We start from the raw sequence: 17,720 nt of genomic DNA, 5'->3' as shown, positions 1-17,720 counted from the left end.
TGTTTTTCTTAACCCTGCCAAAGAAGTCTTGTTGAGATTCCAGGATCGACAAATCTCCAGGGACTACAAAAGATCAAATACAGGCCCTTCCACGTTCACTTCCACTTTCTTCCTCCGTATTCCTAGTCCCCTCGATGGCTCTCCCATATGTGTGTGCGCCCCCCAAGGAGTGTGTATGCCTCCGCTCATTGGCTCCAGTTGCATTTTCAACCCTGCCGGCAGCCGCTTCCATAACATAATCATTACTGTTTTAGAAAAGTGCCTCCTGGGGATGGGGAAGCAAAGCTGTGGTTGAAAAATGATGTTCCCACACAATTATGCGAGGGCCGTGAAGGATTCCCGCACCCTCTTCTGTTCTGTGCATCTTTTGGTCAGCCGACAAAAGGAAAGAGAAACACGCTCGCTGTTATAGCAGCACATTCAAAGTTGTGGTTGGAGTCAGCAAGGTGTGCCAAGTATCACAGCTGTATCCTGCAATCGATGACCTGGCTACCAGAGAGCTGGGATCAATGATGCCCTCCCTGTTCACACTGCAGGCTTCTCTTGTTTTTTTCTCACGGGCATGTGCTACAGTCCTGTGTTTTCTTTGCTCAGCCTCACTGGTGAGATTAGTCGCAGACAGATGGAGACAGATAAATTATATTTATTTATCTATTCTATGCAGATTGACTGCAAATACCTTTTTTGATGTCGGCCAAATTTCCAAGCGCTGCTCGTGAACATGTGGTCACAGGCTTAAAAAATATAAAGCGCCTGGCCTTCTCACAGATTTGATCCTTTATTACAGGGTCAGGCAAACATGGCACAGCAAGAGCTAATTTCCGCCAGTTTCGAGGCAATCGGCTCATCGAGTCTTTAAATCCCCGCAAGGAGGGAGGATCGCCCTTAAATTAGTGGCTGATACTCTGATGCCTGTTGTGTTGAAGAGGCAGAAATCACAGCTGAGTGCTGTCCTTTAAGAGTTAGCATGCAGGCAAGGCATTGTGGGAAGGTGTCCGCTGGGTCGAACCTGCTGGGTTTGAAGATGCTAAATGTGTGTAAATCCTGCTGTTGGATTGTGTTTAACAAGTAAGCTTTAAGATTGTCATTATGTGACAATGGTGCTATTGTGTTGAAGTGATTTACTTGTTTATAAGTTGTCACCTAACAAAAAGAATTGAAACAAAAAAAATAATTGGTGAACTTGTCCTCTGAGGAAGCTGGCTCAAAATGTGGAAGACACAATTAGGAAACAGCTGAATATATAAGGGGTGTTGTTTTTTTTTACGATTTTGAAATTTATTTTTTAATGCCAGAATCAATATTTGCTGCATTTGAGTCTATACAGAGGTAGAAGGAAGATACCGCTTTTATTGTTATATGTCATATCCGCTCCGTATTCGTCAACCAAAACAAACCGCATTAGAAAACGTCGGAGGGTCCGCATGGGTACGACCTGCACCCTCACATTTTAAATCCAAAGTGGTAAACACTACACATACGGTCAAGTATGGAAACACTTTGGGTTTCTCACATTTCCATGAAAAGCCGAGCTAGATATCACAGCTAAAGCTGCATGCTAACTCTGTCATGGACAGGAAACATTATCGTATTGCGGTAACGTGCGGTCAAGCCAGCCCTAACACTCATGTCCATGGTCAAATCGGCCGACGCTACAACTGTAGAGCACCCATATACTGACATTTATGTTAAATGCATTCAAACGGCCCTGATGGAGCTGACCATGGATGTATAAAGAGAACGGAGCTGACGGGAGGGCTAGCGACGGACTTGGCAAAGTTAGCTCAAGTATACACGTGACTACGTCCGGTTTTCAAAATAAGCTGTTAACAAAAGGAACTACAAAATACATATATGGAAATAAGATTGTTTGGATTATATTCACCAAAAGTATAAAACATTACATGTGTCTTATACATTAAAAAGAAAATACCACACATTTTGAGGGAAATTTCTTTATTCTTTGGTTTTTGGGTTGCTGGGGAAAAAAATGAATAAATGATTCCTGACAATGACTGATATATTTGACTTTAGGACATCTCTGACTACATACCATTTTAAAGTCCCTATAAAGTGTATGATTCAACTTTTCCCATGGTCTAGTGTTAAAAAAGTTAACAAATCTCGCAATCAATCGTAATACTTCAAAATCACAACACATATTGAATGGGGAGATAGGTCTATTGTCCCAGCCCTAGTAAACTGGGTTATCACTGTCTTCAGATTTTCTTTTGGTGACATTCTAGCCTTTCCAAGATGAACTTGATTATTCCAACCCAATACACTTCGTCATTGTCTTGCATGATACGCCGCCTGTACAGCTCAAATTCTAAACCTAAAATCCATTGTCTGAATGCGAATTGAGACGTTTGCGAGAGGGATCCAGTTCCAAAAAGTCAGTTGGGGCAAAGAGCTGGGAGCTTCTAATTCCCCCTCTGCCTCTTAGGTCTTTTGGCAAGCAGAGAGCTCTAGAGAGAGAGAGAGAGGTTGTGGGAACGCCATCTCTCCGCTCGCTATCCTAAGTCTGCTGCCCGGGCCCCGGCACAGTCGGATAAAGGGGCCACCGGCACAGCCTCCAGTGTTTCAAGTCTGATTAATCCTCTGATTAGGTTAATCCAGCTATGCTTCAATGGAGGGAAGACATCCCCCTCTGGAAAGTCTCCTGCTCTAAAAGAGAACTATATATGTTTCCCTTTTTTTCCTCCCCTTTGTATTTTCTTATGATTATCTTCACTCGGAGGTTAAAGGTGTTTGCTTTTTATCACATACCTTGCCTTACCTGAAAGTGTTTAAAGTAGACTTTACATCAGGTTTGTGTTTCCTCTGTGGATCTTCACTGGAACGCCTCTTGATTTAATTTCAGTTTAATTTCTGTTGGTTAAGTCTCCCCCCAAGACAAATACCTTCTAAAGCCCGCGTTCGATCGAGGCTCTGCTTATTGTTTAAAGAGACAAAAGCTAATGAAAGTCAGGTACGGTTCACGCCACTGGAAGATACAATAGGAGCCATTTCTTGATTTATCGCCAGAGTCGGAGCAATGAATAGAAGATGTTAATGAAGGTCACATGACGAAGCGCTTTCTCTGGGTTCAAAATGAGGTTGGGTCTATTAAATACCCCCCCTCCACCACACATACATACACACACACAAATTAATTTATTTAGCCCTTTGCTGCTTAATGATGGGAGGACATTTACTTCATACACTGTCTCCTGTTCTACTGTTATTGTATAGAGTTCCCACCTAATTAGCCTATTTGGTCCTTAGCCATCTCTAAAACACGAGATAAATAGGATGTGCTTTGCTGATGTGCAAGCCTCCCAGTGGTGTGTTTAATAGTGTATTTATTTTTAATAATCAAGCATTATAGTTGTGTGGTAATCCTGTTTCGCTTGGCGTGCTGCCTTTGTCTTCAGAGGGACAAAGTTTAGTTTATTAATTGATTTGAGTGATCGTAATTGCTGTATAAATTAGGACTTATTTCTACTGATTTCTATCAGGGATGTCTCGGTGGTTTTCCCACCAGTTAATAGACTTGTGATAACACCGGTGTTACCGATTACACCGGGCATTTTACAAGAATAGATGACGCTCAATATACGTAGAGCGCTTACTCTGATTTGTAACGTTGGGTGGCTGTGTGTCTGGCCTCTCCGGTCCAGCTTTTTGCTGCAGTGCCATGCACACCGGCTGTGACCACGCTGTCCTCTGCACAGCAATTGCCTCATTAACGTTATGGTTCCCTTATAGCATTGGGTGTAAATCCTAAATATTGCAAAATATGCACGTTTGCTTTTGTTTTGACACCAAATCCTGCGCCATCGTCTTGTCAGTCAACTCTCTCTCATCCTGTGTGTTTGAACTCCTGCTACTCTTTGCTGAGACTCCGTACGGAGCAGACACTTTCACTTTCAGTTTGTAGCGTCCGTCGTCCGACTATGATAACACGGCAGTGATATGCGAAAATGAACTAAACGGGTTTTATTTATATCAGAAAAGCTAAAATGACAGTAGGGGCAGTGGGAAAATAATATAATCAGTGTATGCCCGAACACTGTGCAACACCGATAACACCGACTACCGCGGCAAGCTTAATTTCTATACAGCATTTCACTGCCAAACATGATGATTGGAGCTGTGGCTTTGAATCCGCCAATGAGCTAGTCCAACCCTAAATACAGAGGTCATAAGCTCATCTTGGTAGAAGCCAGGTTGAGCACCTCAAGCCTAAATGTCTACAAGACATCTCATTTTCATGTGACTTTTTTAACTTTATCAGTATGTGTAGGAGGAAATAAAAAAAAGAAAGTAAAACTGCCACATTCAATCATCATCATAGAGTCTTTGAAGTTTACATTTTAGGTTTTTGGCTCATGGTGTCACACTGCGGGATTCACACGGAGGGGGCAAGTCAGAGTTCGGTGTCTTGACACTTTGACACGATACGTAGCTGCGGGTAGAATCACTGTTGTGCTGCAAGATCAAGCCGGTGACCTTTTTTAGTTACACGATATATTCTCTCTAACATCAAGGCCACCCTGCTTCCTCTCTCCGGATGCATGATGCCCAGAGCAACAAGCGTCGCTACTAGGCTAAGCACCGCTGTGACACAACTCTGGTTGGATATCCCACCCTTGCAAACACACTGCTTCAAGTTACACTGGGCACCAACCTAAATGGGCTTAAATTTTTAATTTGCGCTGGAGAACAGAGATCACATCTTGGGAGGATAGCATATCTGTAATTTATTTAAGAACCTCACAGAGGGAGAGTTATTTTGGAGGCTGAGAGCTGGAAGGGAAGTATCTATGTGGCATTTTTCTGTTCAGCCCAAGGGGCTTGTAGGTAGACTCCACTCAGCAGTGACCTTCTCAGCGCCCAGGATGAACATTCTATTTGTGTTCCGATCCTCGGGTAAAAAACTATTGAGTGCAGAAACAATTCCTCTTCCATCCTGAGGAACAATGAAAACGTTTGAATAATTGATTTGAAGTTTTGCTTAAACTCTGAATCCTTTTACATTTTACCAGAGAAATGTGATTCACCAGCTCAGTCACCTTACAGCTTGTCTCATCTCGAATTCCTCCTCCGTTTGAGGGCCCACTTCTCTGAAGAGCGCGGTGAAGAGTGCTCAACTTCCCTTGGTCAAACGCACGTCACCTCCGCCGGCGTGAAGTAAAAGCTTTGTCGCTATTAATTAAAGCGGGCCTGATTAGCGCTGACAGGTGTGGCAGGTGTTCTGTTTGCTCGAGCGGCGGCAACAAACATGCACGCCGCAATCTGCAGTAATTTATTAAAATCACCATCAAAGCTGCCACTTATCCACGGTGGCGGGGCGAGCGCGTACGCGGGTGGAAAGTGGGGTAAAGGGGGGGGGGGGGGTGGTTGGAGGCTGCTGGTGGCGGCACGCTATCATGCAGTTCATCCTTAATGAGTGTGGATTAGCGGGGATGATCCGGGCTTTGCAAAACCCCTGGTCCACGGCTGGTGGAGGTTGTGTGTGTGTGTCGTGATGGGAGGGGACATCATGACTGAAGCCACAGTCAGTTTGGACATCTTTCCCAGAATTCTCCACAATGGCAGATAACTGTAATAATACATTGGATGATTTAGCGCGTGTGTGTGTGTGTGTGTGTGAGCGTGTGTGTGTGTGTGTGTGTGTGTGTGGACACTCATCTTCTCCTCCAATCAGCACGCGGTGCATCAGCCACCTCCTCCCTCGCAGATGAGCATAAGAGCTGATTAATATTTCTCCGCAGTGATTTATTCAGATTTAATTTGTTTGCGAGCTGTTGCCTGCGAGGGGATAACAAAACATGTTTGTTACTCTCTTTTTTTTTCTTTTTAATTTCTCGACATTGTATAAAGAAGGAGCATTATAGACATGGGAAATGAGAATTAAAATGTTATGATTATTTCATGATTGGACTGCTCAGTGTTTTTGGATGCTTTGTTAATAATGCTAACCCCTTAAGGCGTGAATTTTTGGAGCATGCTGCTGCTACTCGGGGGCACAAATTATGCCACAGCAAAGAGAGGGTTCGGAGAAGCTTGTGACTGTAACATCACCGGTTTGAATTTGCATGCTGGAAGTTCAAGTCGACGTCTGTGTGGAGAGGCATGTGAATGAGTAACGCCGCTCTCACCCTTTGCAACTACTGATGAGCTGCTCTCGAACTTTGCAATTGAACCAGTGAAGCTGCTCAAAGGCCAGCAGGTAGAGGAGGAGTGTGTGTACTGAGACGTTACTTGTGTGTTAAATGTGTGTGGATATGCAGCAGTGTGGTGCAGACAAAAGCATGCATCCTCTGTAAATTTCATCCCTGAATGAGAGAAACAAAAATGTCAAATTGCAAGAGACAGGAAATCTTCATTTCGCAGAGGTCCTGAAGCTTTGTTATGTTGCACAGCAGCTGGATTCTCGCAATATCTGGACATCACCAGAGAAACGTAGGATGACATATCACACGAAAATCCATCTTGTCAGGCTATAAGTAATGCCAGACCACGGGCCAGTCAGCATCCTGTGAGAAGCTACTCGCAGCTATGACCGTGGCTTAGGTGTGTGAGGCAACTGTTCATTCAAAACAACAATGGCGGGTCCTGAAGAGGTTAGCGTAGCTGCATTAGCATTAGTTATCTTAAAACTGGAGAGTATGGCTGTATTCGAAACCGCATACTATACTAGTAGTACGTACTGATTTGGCCAAAATGTAGTATGTAGAATGTAGTATGTGAACAAAAGCTTAATCTATAGTATGCCAAAAATACCCAGATGTCGTAATAATCGGAAAACATCTCCAGTATGCATCGGACCAGTCTATCTCACCTCCTGTATCCCACAATGCAAAGTGATGGACCGCTACAGGCTACGTTACAACAACAGCAGCCAGAAACGGCTAGTTTTTAAAAAAAAAAATTGTAGCTATTTCATCACTAAATTCGCTTCTGAAAAATTTTGAGGCGAGAAATCAACCATGTAGATTTAGAATATTGACAGTTTTACAAAATTAGATGGCGAATCGAACATTTGCTCCACCGTTGTCGGAGTTTAGAAGCTCCACAATGATGATCCTGTTTGTCTCGCTCACTTTGATTGACAGATGGTTCATCCAATCACCTGCCAAGTGAAAGTAACTGCCCTTTTCCAACAGTTTCCAATGACTCAGATGGTTCGTTGAAACAAACCATCTGGCGGGTCAAGTTAGAAGCCTTGGCCTCTCTAAATAAAATGACTAATGCTCAAGTTTTGACCCCGAAGTCAAGTTTAACAAGCTGACCCCAAAGGTCTCAGTTCGATGACAGTCATCCCTTTCCAGCCTCTTGCTAATCCGGAGATTTGCAGCAGCCACACAAAGACGTTACAATGATATGTTTGCTGTCTGAATGAAATATGGGCCGCTCTCACTAAACAGCAAAGCCATTCTTCTACTCAACCCTAGACCTCTCCTGCCGCTAACACACAAACACACACACACACACACACACACACACACACAGCGCACCAGATGGAAATCGCATAGTCAGGCAACAGTTTGAGTAGCAGCCATAAACATGTGGCCTGGGAGATGATTTATAATAATTAATCCGCTGTGTCCAGTCCCAACAGCCTCCCACTCTAACCCCCCACCAATCCACCACACACACACACACACACACTCCCCACCCCCCCTAGCCAGTCAGGCTTTGGGAACACAGCTGTGACCGGCTCGGCGCCTTTCCAAACCAATGTCACCAACGTCCCTATCGAAGGACATCGAAGGGGATTTAGTCTGTCTGTCTCCCTGCTAAACCCCCCGCACCTTCACAATAGAACACGCGCTGTGCTTTATCATGGCCATCATATCATGAACCATTAACATGAGGGCCTACAATAACATTATTTATGGAGGCGTTAATATTAATATCGACCTGTGTGCTGTCAGGCGAGCTGATTTACTGAGCGCTGGAATGCCGGGCCGTGTAGCGGTGGCAGGTGGACTAATTGAATATCAGTCACCGCATACAGCATGCCGATAGAAGACACTCAGTCAGCGTTGAACAAGAACCCACACAAATGTCCAATCTATACCTGCGAAAGAACTTACACGCATGACCTCACTCCCAATAAGTAAGCGCTTACCGTGTGTGTGTGTGTGTGTGCAGGTGTGCATCAGACCTCATAGACTTTTTAACCGACGTTGCATGGCAGTAATTATGACTGGGGCTCTGCTGAGAGCATGTTTAATATAATGGACGCTTTTGCACTTATCTGCACAAAACAGAAGCCCGCTAATGAAACTTCAGTCAGAGTGGCTCATTGCTGGAGTGTTTCATCTGAGAACGGTGGTGTCTGAGTGTGCGGAGGTTCTCTGACAGAGCACCGAGGTGCAGGATTAGTTAGCAGCAGCCGCGGAGAATAATGAGGTCGCAGGACAAAGGCACTCTGGCTGAGTGTGTGGAGTTTGTTTTGAAGGCAACTCTTGCCAGTTTCACTGAATTTTAGTCACTTTAGACAAAAAAAGCTTTTCACAGAGTATTTTCTTACAGGGAACTACAGGGTTTTCTACATATCTTCCAGCAGTGTTACAGCTGAATCAGGTGCTTCTCAGTTCCAGGACACCAGACACATAGTTGGAATGAATGAACACAGAGAGAGACTGTGGCCTCTTATATTTTTACTGATGTGAAAAGATCAATCTCCTCAAAGCCTTAAAATTGGCTCTTTCCCAGTGTTTCCTAGTTTATTAAACTGATTTTGTGTATCGAGATAATAGATTTATTATAGTGATGGATGGCGGCAGAGCTTCAAAAATGTATCAATTAATTGTTAACTACTAAAGTAATCAACTATTTTGATAATCGAATAATCGGTTTGAGTTATTTTTAAGAAAAAAAATTAAAAATTCTCCTAAAGTATGAGTCATGCAGCTAAAGTATACTTGAGATTATGTATACTTTGATTTAAAAGGTTTCATTTGACGAGCTGGCTTCTAATATATTTTTGGAATAATGAAGGTTAACAGTACAAACAGGATTTTATTTGAATTTTGAACAGATATTATTATAAAAAAGCAAGATTAATGAAGTTTAAGTTATTTCTAACTAGAGCTGCAACGATTAATGGATTAGTTGTCAACTGTTAAAGTAATCGGCATCTATTTTGATAATCAGTTAATTGATTTGAGTATCTTTTTAAGAAAAAGAAAAGTCACAATTCTCTGATTCCAGCTTCCTAATTGTGAATATTTTCCAGATTCTTTACTTCTCTGTAACAGTAAACTGAATAGCTTTAAACGAGACGTGCTTTGGGAAAAACTGATCAACATTTTTCACCATTGTCTGACATTTTATAGACAAAACAACTAATTGATTAATCGAGAAAATAATCGACATATTAATCGACAATGAGAATAATCATTAGTTGCAGCCCTAGATGGCGGCACAAGATGTGCATTCAATCTCTCCCCCTCTCTCTCTCTCTCTCCCTCTGCATGGTTAAGCTTGTGCTGTTACAGCCTTTACATGAATCTAGATAGCCTAGCCCTTAAACTATTGTCAAGCTATCTGGGTGTATATGTGATGGTACAAAACAAAGGAATGGTACAAGCAAGACATTTGGTCATTTGCAGTCTTTTCTTTTGTGGGTCAGACTGTTGCCTGGAGTAGACTGGTATGCATTTGAATGACCAAAGGAGGTTATTATCCAATGAATGTCTCATTATGTCTTTGTCAGAGCCCAAAGGGGCTTTGACTGGTGCCTCGGTGCCTTGCTAAATGGCTTTGATTCAAAACAGTAATTTCCATGAGGTCGATTCTCCTTTTTTTACATTTGCATTTTGTCGGCATTTAGCCAATGCTCTAAACCAGGGCAGCTTAGAGTGAGTGGTCAGGTAGAGACTCGTTCAAGGACACTACATCGGGAGAGCACACAGCTGTTGACGGCTGCACACGGTGCGGCTACAGAACGAATCTCCCCGATGACATTTGTGTTACATTTCTTTTTATTAGGACACATAGTGCCAGCCTTTTTTCTGTAAATCAAGTGGAAGTGCTTCAAAAAATAATGTGCTATCAGAATAAATGAAGCTAAACTCAATGCAGTGTAGACTGTAACAAGGTTGAGGTCATACCATTAATAAATTCAGTGAATTTCAAGTGCATAACTCTTTGCACTGTTAAGATCAGGAAGATTACATTCCTGATGGAGAAATGAAGGCTTAGTGGTATTCAAACCTTTATTTAAACTCGAAGATTCATAGAGGTCGACCTCATTCACAGTGACGTCAGAAGAAGAAGAAGAATCTGCCTTCTATTAATGTGTTTTATGAATTAAACTGAAATTAATTCTACATCGTGGTTTGGCTTAAAATAACTCGGAAGTGGCGCTATTTATGTATGTAATTTATGTGACAAAAAAATCAATGTTAAAGGCAGGTCTCCTGGGTGAACGTCTGCTGTTTTTTGACCTATCCATTCACCCCAACCTCCTCCCTACACGGCATTTGCCGATATTTATATTTCCTGGTTCATGATTATGTTAATTACATATGAATTGATTTCGTGGGGTATACACAAATTACTGTGCGTTACTTTTCGTAGTTGTAGCTACGAACAGTGTATGAGACCAGCCTGAATCTCTCAAAGGTAAATGGTGTCAAAGAGATGGCAAATTTGGAGTCAAACAAGCATATGAATTTAAGAGTGTGTACTGCAGACAGCTGCCGAGATCAGTCACATAATATAGAAGCAGCATCTGCGTTTGATTGTTTCCTCATTTCCTTCCACTTCCCTCCCCTCTTCCTTTTCCTGATCTTATTTCTTGACTTGTCATTTCCTCTCTACTCCACTCTCTCTTCCTCTTGGCCCGTTCGTTCCATCTCCTCCCCCATTATCTCCTCTCTTGTCTTTCCCTCTCCGCTCATCCTTAATTCTCCTCCCAAGTGTCTCCTCCTCTACCCCGCCTGTCTTCTCTTCTGTCTTTTCCCTCGGCTTGTGTTCACCTGTCGTTTCCTCACCGCTTTCCTCTCGTTCAACTTGTCCCTCCTTGACTCCTCCTCCTCTCTCCTCTTCCCTTCTCCTCCCCTGTCACTGTCTGTTCTCCTCTTTCTGAACTCATCCTCCTCCCACCACCTCTCGCTTCTCCTCTCGTTTTTCTCCCTGACACATCCCTTCCTATTGATTATCTCAACTTCACATTCCCCCCCCATCACACCTTCTCTGTGCTTCACACCCATTTCCTCTTCTTCCCCTTTTTCTCTTGTCATCCTCTCTGTTCTCTTCTCTTCACCTTACTCTGAAGAGAAGATCTGGCTTTTAATTGCTTTAGGGCATATCAGTCCCTCCCTTTATACCTGCAGAACAATGGAGTGAGGAAGGTGAGTGTGTGAGGGTGAGGTGAGGACAGGACAGGAAGACATCAGGTGCTACCATGGCAACATTTTTATCAGTCCAAGAGGGAAAAAAAGCTCTTTACTTTTGTCACGTCAAGGCAGAAACTGTGTTGACATTTCTTCATCCGAGGTTGAAATGTGCAGTTTTTTACTTCTCCGGTAGCAGACCTGTTGACATTTGCACAGAGTAGGTCAGCCTTATGTTTTCTTACTCTGGGCTTTTTATTTTTTTTCCAGTGAAAGTTCCCTGTTCTTCTATTCCGAATATATCCTGTGTGGTCACGTTGCTGGAGAGAGAAAATACACGGAGCCATTTCTGAGCATGCATGTTTTCATTTCCCAATTTGCCGTGCACCATGATGCTCGGCCATCTGTCTCAGCACGGTGACTAAACTCAATGCCAATATGTTGCAGGGTCATGAGAAAACAAACCGGAGCCGCTTTCCGCATGAGTGGACGAAGCATAACTTAACCCCCGATCCGCTGCGGAAAAAAAACACTAAACACGGAGCCTCACACTTTCACCTGTCCTGCATGCTGTTGTGAGGACGCCGGGCGAGACTTCCACTGTCTTAGATGTCGATTCAGGATGAGTTCTAGCTGCCGTGCTGCTCGGCCAACGCTTCATTCCGGCATATTAATGGCGACTCGCCCAGCCAAGGGAGTGTCTCATGCGACGGAGGAAGCGGTAGTGCAACAGCGTGTGTGCAGTGAATAAATGCTGTACATTAAACAAATTCCCCTGCGCTCGTCTTGGCAGCCAGGCGTGTGGGAGGAGTATTGCAGAATCTCTGCCTCACTCTCACACTGACACACACATGCATGCTCATGTGTATCCAGCCACTCATGCATTTATTTCTCGACCAATTTTTTTCCCAAACTTCCCAAACCAGTGCTGCTTCCTTTCAAACCCACATCATGCAAAGTGATTTATACACTCTAGTACACTCTCATTCACACCCTCACAAACACACACACACTTTCATTGAGCTTCATAAGAACTGCATTTGCCCCCATATACACAAACCCATGTTGTAACACACACACGTACACATCAGCTCCCTACTGTACCCCGTGCTGCAGTCAGTGCATCAGGGGATCCTCCTGTAGCCAGCCTGTTAGTTGACACTGATTGGCCGGCGAGGGCCAACTTGACCCCAGTGGCCCGCCAGAATAAAGGATCATGTTGACCGTCGGCCGTCGAGGTAATAATGCCCACAGAGGATGCTGGGAGACTGTCTGCAAGCAGCGTGCAGTTCATGAGCCAAAGACAGAGGGGGAAGAGGAGAGAAGTCAATAACATCAGGCTGAGGACAGATAGGAGTCTGTAGAAATGTGTTGTCCTTACTGCTGCCAAACATTTCCTTTTTCACACTCGACACAGGATGAAGTTGTCTTAACAACGTCAAGTTTGGTAGGACTTTTTGAGAAAGCAGCAATTTAATCTATACTGCAATACTTTATTCTGCAGATGAAATAAACATTTAGATTCGAAATGCTTAAAGGTACAGTGTGTAGGATTTGGTGGCATCTAGTGGTGTGGTTGCAGATTGCAACCAACTGAGTACCCCTCCGCTCACTCCTCCCTTTCCAAGACTCTGGTAATGTGAGTCGCCAAGTACTAAACCATGCTAACGCTGCTCGCCTCGCTCAGAGGCCATCCTTATCATGATAACACTACAACAGAATAGGGATGTGCATTCCAAGAGAAAAATACTATTCGATAATCACTTAGAACGAGTCGATTATTTTTCGAAAATCGCCACATACTGGCGGTGGCACGGTTTTGCACTCTGCAGCTCACGTTTCCGCAGTTTCACAAGCACGTCGGAGAACTACGGTGGCCTTCAGGTAACGTAAAGACATTAAAAGGCTCTCTCCAGAACCGGTGTTTGGTTTGTCCGTTCTGGGCTACTGTAGAAACATGGCGGAGTAACATGGCAGACTCCGTGAAGAGGCTCATTCTAAGCTAAATCTAACACGACGATTCTTTGACTTTGAAGTGATTATGCACTAATGAAAACATATTTCTGAATATTATATTCTATTTCTGCAAATAGATCCGCCATAATGCTACACACTGTTCCTTTACAGTAGCAGAGCACGTGACAGTTGCAGCAGCAGTTCAAGCATGAAAGCATCAAAACATACAGTGAGGCCATGCTATGCCTTGTGGATAATGATATCATATTGCATCTGCGCTTGGTATGAATTATGTGTTCTCATTACTTGCACTCTCTGCATAGTGATTTGATCTCGGTATGCAGAACTTGCATAAATATTGTATTTTCAACTTTTTTTTTCCAACATAAACTTAAACTCAGTTATTTTTAGAACTCAACCAACAAGCCTCGTATAGTGCGTTTGAGGGAAGCTCTCCTACGGGAGCCTCGGTGTCCGTAGTAATCGATCACGCCCCTGTCGCGCATTCCAGCAATGATATTCATATCGTTATCTAGAAGGAGACTCTGTGCGCAGGGTAATGATGAGCTCCTTTGACCTTTCACTGGAGATAACCTTCCTCAGCTGCTCAGTGGAAGCTCCTTAGGGTGGACTCACGGCCGCCCACAGCTGCAGACCTGACCGAGAGTATTGGCTGAATATCGAGTTAGGCTACGGTGCAGCAGACATGGGCCTCCAGATGCATAGAAACTCACACAAGCACGTGGACTATTACATGTACAAACATAAAAGTCGACATACAGTGAATTACAGAATAATAGATAGAAACCATAAACTTATGGATCTGTACATGCAGTACGTGGGTGAATATCCAAACATGCATCGACCACGCTCATGCACACACCCACACACATCCACACCCACAGATTTGGACCAGGCTCATTAGAGATGTGAAGGAGAAAATGATAAAAAAAAAAAAAAAAAAAGCCAGGAGGGATTTCATGCAGATTCGCACTCCAGCGCTCTCAGGCAATCAGCGGCAAGCCTCTTCTTCGCCCGAGAACTGTCGTCCCGCGATCACAAAGGGCAAGGAGGAAAGAGAGGGAGAGGGAGAGAAACTCATCTCAGCGTTTGGCCAATTCCCCCACCTACCACTTGAGGAGGCAGTTCATTAACTAGTCCCTTTCATTAATGTTTCTCTTTAATTTTCCCTCTTTCTTTTTTCCTCCCTCTCTGCCCTTTTTCTATCCACTTTAAAGGTGCAAGTGAGCGAGTAACAAGAAGAAGAAGAAGAAGAAGAAGAAGAAGAAGAAGAAGCCGCTGGAGCAGCTGAAGATATGAAGTTAAAGAGGTTTTGAAAACAATCCAGTGGTGAGTAGTCCCCTAATTTTTTTATTTCTTTTTTAGTTTTGCACACTGCAGCACCATATTAGGAGAGTCATTTTGTTCTCCAGGAGGAGTCTCATGCCCTGCACAGTAACTGATCCTACATTATGGGGCACAGATATGCTTTTTTTTTAATAATCCTCAGGTCTGTGTCTATATTGCTTCTTCCTTGTTTCCTTCCTCCACCTTTTCATCTTTCTATCTGTGCCTTTGCATATTTTTAGTAGTCACAGTGTAGCATAATCCTATGTGAACAAGATATGTTCTATCCTTGTCCTTCTTGTGTTTCACACCACTGCAGATGGCACTTAATAATTGTCTGAAGCAATCAGTGGAAGATACAGAATGTGGCTAATGGTTGGGTCTGGACGCATTTGAGTTTTTTTAAGTTTAGATTTAGAATTATATGAATAAAAGATACCAGATGATATTAGGTTTGGGGTCCTTTGAAGAAAATTTGAAGGTTTTTTTTTTTTTTTTTTCACATCATTATTATTTCTATAGATAATGCCCAAAGAGCTTAAAGACAATATTTGCTATATTTAAATAAGTATTTCATTATTTACACATATCACAGCCTTCATCTGAACATTTAATTCTCACCAAAATGTTTGCCCTGTGAAAAGCAGATTCAGAAAACTTTTAAAAAATGTTTCTTTATTCAATGAAACATGCGCCTTTATGAATCATCATTATGAATTGAACACCAGTAACACCAGCTTGTGAGAAGTGCCGGTGCGCAAGAAAAAAGTCACGGTGGGCAGGCAAACGCCAAGGAGTAAAATGTAAAAGTACCGGCCCACTTCGAGCACTGCTCACATGCCGCCCTGCATTTGTTATTTATTTTTTCATGAATCTGATGGGGTGGGCAAGCCGTCAATCTGTCCAACCTGCACACATCCAGGCCCATCCGTAGATCCGCCTCAGGAAGCAACCCTATGCATCTGCTATCTCAGAATTGATTTCGAAGTGACAATTTCCATTCAAAGTCTTTTTATGTTAAAATACCTGTTTGTCACAAAGTGAGGCTGTGACAGCATCTTATCTCCCCCTAATTGAGAAGCTGCAGATAACTCCTGTTTTTCTAATAAATAATGCTTTGCTGTCACTAATGGAGTCTCACAGAGTGCACAGGAAGCAATTAATCAACACAATAGAAGAAAAATACCCCGAGAAAGCTGGATATATCAATAGATTCCTCTGCATAGTCACCAAAAGTTACGGCACTGAATTCACACCTTACATTTTGTGTGCACTCAAGTTAGCGATTCTGGGTGAAGACGTCCGCAAAACAATGTAAAAGTTTATTGGAGTTTGGTTGGAAAGTGACACTGCGGGACTAGTGTCCTTATATTCCCTTCCCAATAATCACCATAACATGACACATCGTACGCTGTCATCTTCCTCCGCGTATTTCCGTTCTCCGGTGCTGAACTCGTCCGTCTGTATTGACAGCTGAGCTGAGGCGGAGAGAGAGCTATCATCTACCTGTCACAGCAAGCTGCCACTGAGGAGCTCCTCCTGTACCGCTGCACTTCTTTTATTCAACTTGGTGGTTTTCAGACCTGGAAGCCATCAGTTTAGAAGTGTAATGTACCCAGTCGGCTGACTTTTTTTCCGAGTTAATTCATATTCACGTCGGTGCGTACATACCACTAAGTGCAGAACTCATTTTAAAAGGTTCCCACACGTACTCTCTTTGAAATTGATTAATTATGTTTGCGCCGTATGCAGCAGCGTTTGCAATCCTCTCGAGATTAGAAGAAAAAAACATCCAAGGCCTTCCTTAATTGAAATCAACTCCTGCTTTTAATTCTACTCGTCTCGTATCATTTGTTTATTTATTTAACTTTTATTTTACTGGAATAGTCTCTTGAGATTAAGATCTCTCATTCGGGAAATTCCTGGACAACATGACAGCACATCTAGTTTATACAAGCCAACACACACACACAGAGAAGTAAAGAAAAAAGTAAAATAATTATAGCAACATTATAGCAAGAAGATTAAAAAGTTATACTTTGCCTGCTGATCATCGTTCACATTCTTGTACTCAATATATCACTCATCTCAATCACTCACAGGCTGTTCTCATACACTGTTCGTAGCAATAACTACGAAAAGTAATGTGCTGTAATGCACAAAATAAATATATATGTATTTCACATAATCATGAACCAGGATATATAGCGTCCGTTCTTCGGTAAACTTGCAGCGGCGACACGCTTTGAGTTCAGGCTGGTGCACGCCAAAGGTAGAGTACGAGCAGGGAGGCAGGGAGGCATCTGATTGGTTCTTTCCAAGCGGACCGCGAGGCAGTGATTGGTAGACATTTTTACAGGATTACAGCAGCTACAGATGACGGCTCTTTCCGGTCCTTTTTCAGAGCTCATAATCAATGGATCGCTGTCGGGGTGTAAAGACCATTTCAACCAATATAACAAATAGTGTATACTGGATAACATCGTCAACCCTGCCTTTAACATTGATTTATTTGTCACATAACATTCGTACTGCCTAAACCTAACCAAGTTGATCTTTTCCTAAGCGTAACTAAATTGTTTTCTTGCCTAAGCCTAACCAAGTTGATCTTTTCCTAAGCGTAACTAAATTGTTTTCTTGCCTAAACCTAACCAAGTTGATCTTTTCCTAAGCGTAACTAAATTGTTTTCTTGCCTAAACCTAACCAAGTTGATCTTTTCCTAAGCGTAACTAAATTGTTTTCTTGCCTAAACCTAACCAAGTTGATCTTTTCCTAAGCGTAACTAAATTGTTTTCTTGCCTAAATCTAACTAAGCTGATCTTTTCCTAAGCGTAACTAAATAGTTTTCTTGCCTAAACCTAAACAAGTTAATTTTTTCCTACGCGTAACTAAGTAATTTTCTTGCCTAAACCCAACCAAGTTGTTTCCTGTGAAGACAGTAGTCTTTATTTTGAAAAGACCAGATGCATGTAAGGAACGGAAATTGACTTGTATTACTGGACATTCGTAGGAAAATGAACGAAAAAGGGGGAATAACTTTTTCACAAGATATCATACAAACCGTTGAGAATAGGTCG

The 17,720-nt window shown here is 42.8% G+C and overlaps 1 protein-coding gene across 13 annotated transcripts in view; it reads left to right on the top strand.

The window, feature by feature from the left end:
- Positions 1–17,720, top strand: part of ptprsa (protein tyrosine phosphatase receptor type Sa) — a 278,016-nt gene that overhangs the window by 37,471 nt on the left and 222,825 nt on the right. For 12 of the 13 annotated variants that reach the window (XM_074634605.1, XM_074634614.1, XM_074634612.1 and 9 more), the window contains exon 2: positions 14,549–14,645. The gene's annotated coding sequence lies outside the window, so the exon portion shown is untranslated. Of the gene's footprint in view, positions 1–14,533; positions 14,646–17,720 lie in introns of all 13 variants that reach the window. The other variant, XM_074634606.1, reaches the window with a different exon arrangement.

The sequence above is a fragment of the Sebastes fasciatus genome, chromosome 5 (genome assembly GCF_043250625.1).
Source record: "Sebastes fasciatus isolate fSebFas1 chromosome 5, fSebFas1.pri, whole genome shotgun sequence".
Classification (NCBI taxonomy): domain Eukaryota; kingdom Metazoa; phylum Chordata; class Actinopteri; order Perciformes; family Sebastidae; genus Sebastes; species Sebastes fasciatus.
This window is presented reverse-complemented; position numbering and strand designations above follow the sequence as displayed.